A 7,101-nucleotide genomic window follows, 5' to 3' on the forward strand; every position below is an offset into this window, starting at 1 on the left:
AATAAACATTAGAGCAAAATTCGATAAAATTGAGAACAAATTGAGAGATAAAAATCAAACTAAAAGGCTAGTGTTTTTTTTTAAATTGTTAAGTCTCCAACCAGGCTAAGAAAAAACAGAGAGGATATAAATTACTAATATTACAAATGAAGGATGGGACATCACTACAGATCCCATGGATATTAAGAGAACAACAAAGCATTACTATGAGAAACTAATGTCCATAGATTTGATAACCTAGATAAAATAGGCCACTTCCTTGAAAAACACAATCTGCCAAAACTCACACAAGAAGAAATAGACAATTCAAATAGGCCTATATCTATCAAAGAAATTAAATCAATAATTAATAACCTTCCAAAGCAGAAGACACCAGATCCAGATGGGTTTACTGATGAATTCTATCAAATATTTGGGGAGAAATTATACCTGTTCTCTATAATCTCTCCTAGAAGATAGAAGCTGAGGGAATTCTCCCTAATTCATTCTGTAAGGCCAGTGTTACCCTAATACTAAAACCAGACAAAGATATCACAAGAAAAGGAAAACTACAGACTAATGTCTCTCATGAACATAGATACAAAATCCTCAACAAAAGATAAGCAAATAAAATTCAACAATTTGTAAAAGAATTATAAACCATGACAAGTTGGGATTTATCCCATGTATGCAAAGCTGGTCAACATTTGAAAATCAATTAACATAATGCATCACATCATCAGGCTAAAGAAGAAAAATCATGATTACATCCATAGATGCAGAAAAACCACTTGACAAAATCCAGTACCTATTCATAATAAAAACTTTCAGTAAACAAAGAATAGAGGGGAATTTCCTCCACTTGATAAAGAGTATCTACAAAAAACCTATGACTAACATCATAATTAATGGTGAGAAATTTGAAGCTTTCCCAGTGAGGTAAGGATCAAGGCAAAGATATCCCCTACCACCACTCTTTTTCAACATTGTGTTGGTAGTTCTAGCTAATGCAATAAAACAAGAAAAATAAATAAAAACTATTTAAAACTACTTAAAAACTACACTGCTGGGGAAAGAAGGAATAAAACTGTCTCCCTTCACAGATAACATAATTGTCTTTGCAAAAAATTTGAAAGAATTTATTTTTTTAAATTCCTGGAACTAATAAGTGATAGCAAGTTTTCAGGATATATGGATAGCATACAAAAGCCAATCGCCTTCTTATATTACCAACAATGAACAAGTGGAATTTGAAATTCAAAATACGGTATCATTTACACTAACAATTCCAAAAATGAAATACTTGGGTCTAAATCTAATAAAATATGTACAAGATCTATATGAGGAAAACTGCAAAACTCTGATGAAAGATATCAGAGAAGAACTGAATAAATGGAAGGATATTCTATGTGCGTGGATAGGGTGATTCAATGCTGTCAAGATGCCAGCTCTTAAACTTGATCTATAGATTCAACACAATTTCAATCAAAATCCCAAGAGGTTATTTTGTGATATCAACAAACTTATTCTGAAGTTTATATGGAGAGGCAAAAACCCAGAATAGCCAATTCAATATTGAAGGAGAGGAAAGAACAAAGTCAAATAACTGACACTACTTGACCTCAAGATTTACTATAAAGCTATAGTAAACAGGACGGTGTGGTATTGATGAAAGAATAGACAAATAGATCAATAGAATGGAGTAGAGAGCCCAGAAATAGACCCACGTAAATACAGTCAACTGATCTTCGACAAAGAGCAAAGAAACACAATGAAGAAAAAATAGTCTTTTCACTATTGTGGACATAAACTGAACCATGAATAAGATCACTGGAAATGCTAGAGAATCAGGCAAGAACCAAAGGAAACTGTTAACACTTGGGTAAGACCCAGCTTCTAGACCAATGTTTTTTTCAGTCTTGGACCCAAGGCAGGTGAAATTTGGACATTGCCTTGAATCTTCTAGTACTTGTTTATTTGTGGTTTTTGTTGTTGTTGTTGTTGTTGTTGTTGTTGTTTTTACCTAGGACTCTAGTTATTGAAAGTACTTACCCATTAACCTCATGAAGCGCAGTGCTCCAGAAAAAGGGTTCTATAGGTTTTTCATTGAAGTTTGTGCATTGTCTTACTCCAGACCTTACACAGATACAATTAGGGAAAGGGAGAAAGCTACTGAAATATTTCACTCACGTGGTTGCACTATGCTCAAAATATGAGTCTTGGAATATGTATTTGTCATCTGTCAAGCCTAAGGCATCCACCAAGAGGATGTTCTCATCATTCAGCAGAAAGCCAGAATCTACTTCCACAAGTCCACAACCCGATGAGAGCAAATGTTCCCATTACCACTCTTCATTTCTTCCTTTTAAGCTCCCTCTTCCTTAAAGGCGGCCACCACAAGGGCCCGCGTGACACTAATGTGGAACCCAGACATGCACCATGCCTCCTTCTGTCGCTCTGGACTTCATGAAGCTTCCTTTGGGTTCTGCTTTTTAGTCAGAGCTGTCGTCCGTGAGTCCTTCACAGCCACAGAAATTCACGAGGACTCCAAAGCAAGGACAAGCTCCAATGGCCATGGGTCAAAGACAAAAACATTGCCAGTATCATCTGGAGCTGTAAGTTTTTTCCCACAGAGGAGTTTCAGGTAACAGTGACCATGGGTTGAGCTGTCCCTCTTAAGATGGCACACTGTCCTCCCACCGGAGCTCCAGTGGTTCTCCCCAGGTGCCCCAGCTACAGTAGAAAATGAAAGATCATGGCTACCGTGGGTAAATAACATAAGCAAAGAGCTTCCTAATGAGTCCGTATCAACAGAAAACTGGAATTCTAAAGTGTCCTCTCGTAGCCACACATTCACCAAAGAAAGCTTGCATGTTCCCCCAAATAATATTATTTTCAGGAGGCAAGGCTAGAGAAGTAAGTTTGGAAGTATTCTCAAATTGTATAAATGTAAAGGAGATTCTAAATTTTAAATATGGTATTCAGCAGAAGACCCCTCATGGAATTTCTTCCCTTCCCACTAAACTACTGGGATAGCCGGGATATTCTACAAATCCTTTACTTCTGGATAGATCTCCAGTTCGTTTCCAGCTTTTGACTTTCACGAACAATCCTGGAACAATCCATTTCCAAGTACTTTTCTAATTATCACCTTAGGAGGCTATGGGAATATTACCTCCAACATACTAATAATGGTGCTGGAAGGGAAAGCAGCTAAACGTGGCAAAGGGGGGATTTAGAAGGGACCTAGAAAAGGCAAAAATCAGGGGTGGGGTGGGAAACAAGCCAGGGACAAAGAGGACAAGAGCAAGGAGAAAAATCTGGGAATTTAAAAAATGGCTTATTTGTTTTTCCACTATGCATAAGCAGGTCAAACAGATGATGCCTCCTCCTTCAGAAAAGCCTCAGCTCTTGGCAACTTTCATGGTTTTCTGACCACTCCAGTGTCTCCCAGTTCCTATTTCTTTCATTATTAAATATGAGCAGTCCACAAGGTTCCTGTTGTCTCCTGGGGCTCTCATCTGCGAGCACAGCTTGTGCCATCACACCCCTTCAGTTAATGGTCAAATCCTGAGCCCTAGTTCCAGCTTTGCTCCAGCACCAACTTTGATTCCTTCTGGTTAGATCTCTCCCCCTCGGGTATCCCACAGGCATTCCAAACACAACGGGACTTCAGAAGTTTGCAAAATACAACTAACAAGGATTATTGCTCTTGTGCAGAACAAGGGAACTGTTAGGTGGGTGGATGGGGGACTGCGAAGAAAGAGTGAATGAACAGCAGTTTCTGTTCTCATGGGGCACAGATCCTGGACAGATGGCATCAAAATGAAAACTGAGGTAGGCTCCAGTGGCTCTAGACCAGGGACTGATGAGGAGAGAGAGAGACCACATGTGATATGAGAGTCGGGAAGAACTTTGCAATGGAATAGTATATGCCACCTTCAGGGCACCTTACAGATGGGACTTTGGGAGTGTCTGGGTGGCTCAGTCAGTTAAGCAACTGCCTTCGGTTCAGGCCATGATCCCAGGGTCCTGGCATGGAGCCCCACATCAGGCTCCCTGCTCGGTGGGGAGCCTGCTTCTCCCTCTCTCTCTCTGCCCCTCCCCCTGCTTGTGCATGTGTTTTCTCTCTCTCTCAAATAAATAAATAAATAAATACATACATACATACAATCTTTAAAAAAAAAAAAAAGATGGGATTTTGATGGGCAGAGAGGGGAGGTGGGGCAGAAGCAGGAGAGGGACGAGGACATTCCAGTGGGAACGAAGATCTGGACAGCCAAACTAATGGAAAGAGCCCAGATGTCCATTGACAGATGACTGGATGGAGAAAAGGTGGTATATATATACAATGGAATATTTCTTGGTCATCAAAAACATGAAATCTTACCATTTTCAATGATGTGGATGGAACTAGAGGGCATTATGCTAAATGCAATAAGTCAATCAGAGAAAGATTTCACTCATATGTGAAATTTAAGAAACAAGACAGAGGATCATAGGGGAAGGGAAGGAAAAATAAAACAAGACAAAATCAGAGAGGGAGACAAACATAAGAGAGCCTTAACTGTAAGGAACAAACTGAGGGTTGTGGAGGGGAGAGGGTAAGGGTCTGGGGTAACTGGGTGATAAGCATTAAGGAGGACACCTGACATAAAGAGAACTGAGGGTTATATCAATTGATGAATTACTGAACTCGATCTCTGAAAGTAATAATACATTGTATGTTAATTAATTTAATTTAAATAAAATAAAATAAATTTTTTAAAGAACTGGAAAGAAGACAGCACTGCTAACCTATTTCTCTTTATTCCTTCACACAGGAAGCTAAATTGGGCACTGGCCTATGAGGAGAGGCTATTAAATTAAATGGGCAATGAAGAGGCCTTGAAGGTTTTGAGCAAGGGAGTAGCAAGGTAAGCCTCTGACAGCAGGGGGCAGGAGTCTCTTGGGACTAGGGGACAAGTGTTACTAAGATCTGGGGGGATCTCCAGCAGGCACCTGGACATTTGGATCTGGAGCTCAGGAGAGAAGTCGGGATGCTCTATCCCACATCTGGGAACCATCTTTCCAGAGAGGACAACTGAAGCTGTGAAGGCCGACCAGCACAAGAAGTAGGTGTAGAGACGGGAAGTCCAAAGGCAGCCATCCCTAGGGGAGCCAGAAAGAAACTGAAGCTGGTTGGGGGCAGCCAGGGATGGTAGTCGAGGTAGGCAACCTGGAGGAGGGCAGGAAAATGGAAGCCAAAAGAGGGGAGCCAAGAAGGCAGCTCTTCACCAAAAGCTCAAAGTTCTGATGGTGTGCATGCCCAAGGAGAATCCGGGATAGAAGAGATGGGTGGATGTAGAGACAAGGTTCTTTCTCTGCCACCAGCTGTTGTTCCTTCCAGCCAGGTCTCTCCCTTGACACCGCCCCTGCTCTCACCTTGTCCTACACTCATGAACCCCACAATCCCTGTGGGTGCCACTTTTACACTTTCATCTGCTGCACGCCTTCTGTTCTGTCACCCTTCCAGCCTCCTCATTATCCCACTTCTGGGCAGTTTCACCGGGACACCAAAGCAACCATCTCCTGACTCCTTGGTATTCCTTCTCCACTCCATCTGATCCACTCTGGCCAGATGATGCTTCCTAAAGCCGAGCTCCCAGTGTCCTCTGCTCCAAGACCCTTGATGGCTCCCTACTACCTATGACTAAAGTAAAGGTCACACGCCTCCTGGTGGCAATCAAACTCTGATTTGCTGCTTACCACTAGGGCACCTCCTACAATGCTCAGAAGGCTGCAAACCGAGCTCTTCTCTCTGGTTGCACTCCTTACTCCTAGGCGCACCCCTGTGTTCTGCCTTAGACTAAAGACAATGCTTTTATTCCCCCATGAGCTGTACTAGCCCAGTTGCAGTCCCTCCCCGTGGTGGGGTTTCCTCTTGCACAGCTCTGGGCTTGTTACATTCTTCTCTGAGATGTTTGTTCCTTAAGGCCACCCTTGCGGGGAGGATTGGAGTCTTGGGGAATTCAGACTAAAAGAAGAGCTGGGCCCCACAGGAAAGGGAGCCCCTGCCCTTCGTAGCTCTCCTAGGGCTGGCATCTCAGGAGCGTGGTATGCCGGAGAGGGTCGTCAGTGATGAAGATGGCCCCTGCCCCAGGAGGAACTGGGAGGGCCAGCACTCACTTGAAGAGGCACAGGTTGAAGCTTCTTTCAAGCCCTTCTCTCAGCGCACGTGTTCCAAACACCTGCTGCGTACCAACCACAGGGCTGTGTGTCCACAGGGGTGGACTGAAAAGCTGGTAAGTCAGAGTCCTGGCTTGCAGCCCTTGTCTGTTTCTGTGCTGTGAAGATTCCGACCATTGATTTCTAGCTAGCCATGGGACAGTCCCAAACACAGAGCCGGGAAGAAATGCACCCAGTCTGCTTCAGGGAGCGGGGCGCAGGCCGGCTCCAGTGCACTGCGGCTGGGGGCGGAGATGGGAATAAGGGGGCCACGTCAGTCATGGTCACAGAGTTTGGTCTGATGGCATTATAACAGTCACCGTTTTACTTCCATGTCCCCCCCCCTTTTTTTTTTTAAGATTTATTTGACAGAGAGAGACCCACTGAGAGAGAGAACACAAGCAGAAGGAGAGGGAGAGGGAGAAGCAGGCTCCCTGCTGTGTGGGACTCGATCCCAAGACCCCAAGGAACATGACCTGAGCCAAAGGCAGACGCTTAACGACTGAGCCACCCAGCCACCCCTCCTAGTCCTCTCTTGTATTCCCCTAGTGGGTTAAGGCCAGACAGGGCAGGAACCGCAGCTTATACCTGGCTCTCTTTCCCCTCCCCAACCCCCACACCAGGCACAGTGCTCTGCTTATGGGATGCCCTCCAGCCTGAGGGGCAGGGAAATGACAATCGTCTGCCAAATGGCTATATAGGCACTGCAGTCACGCCCTCCCGTACCTGCCACCCCCGCCCCCCCAGAGCAGTGGGAGCAGCCACAAGCCACAGGTCAGCTTTGCAAAGCACGGGGTTGGCCTTTGGTAAAATGACGTAGCTGTGAGTTTACCTCAAGCCTTCCGTGTTCTCTCATCCCTCTACCCACTTCCCGCACCCTTGCTGGTGGCTAGTTCTCAGACCGGGTCTCAAGTC

Source organism: Mustela lutreola, chromosome 1 (genome assembly GCF_030435805.1).
Source record: "Mustela lutreola isolate mMusLut2 chromosome 1, mMusLut2.pri, whole genome shotgun sequence".
NCBI classification, from domain to species: Eukaryota; Metazoa; Chordata; class Mammalia; order Carnivora; family Mustelidae; genus Mustela; species Mustela lutreola.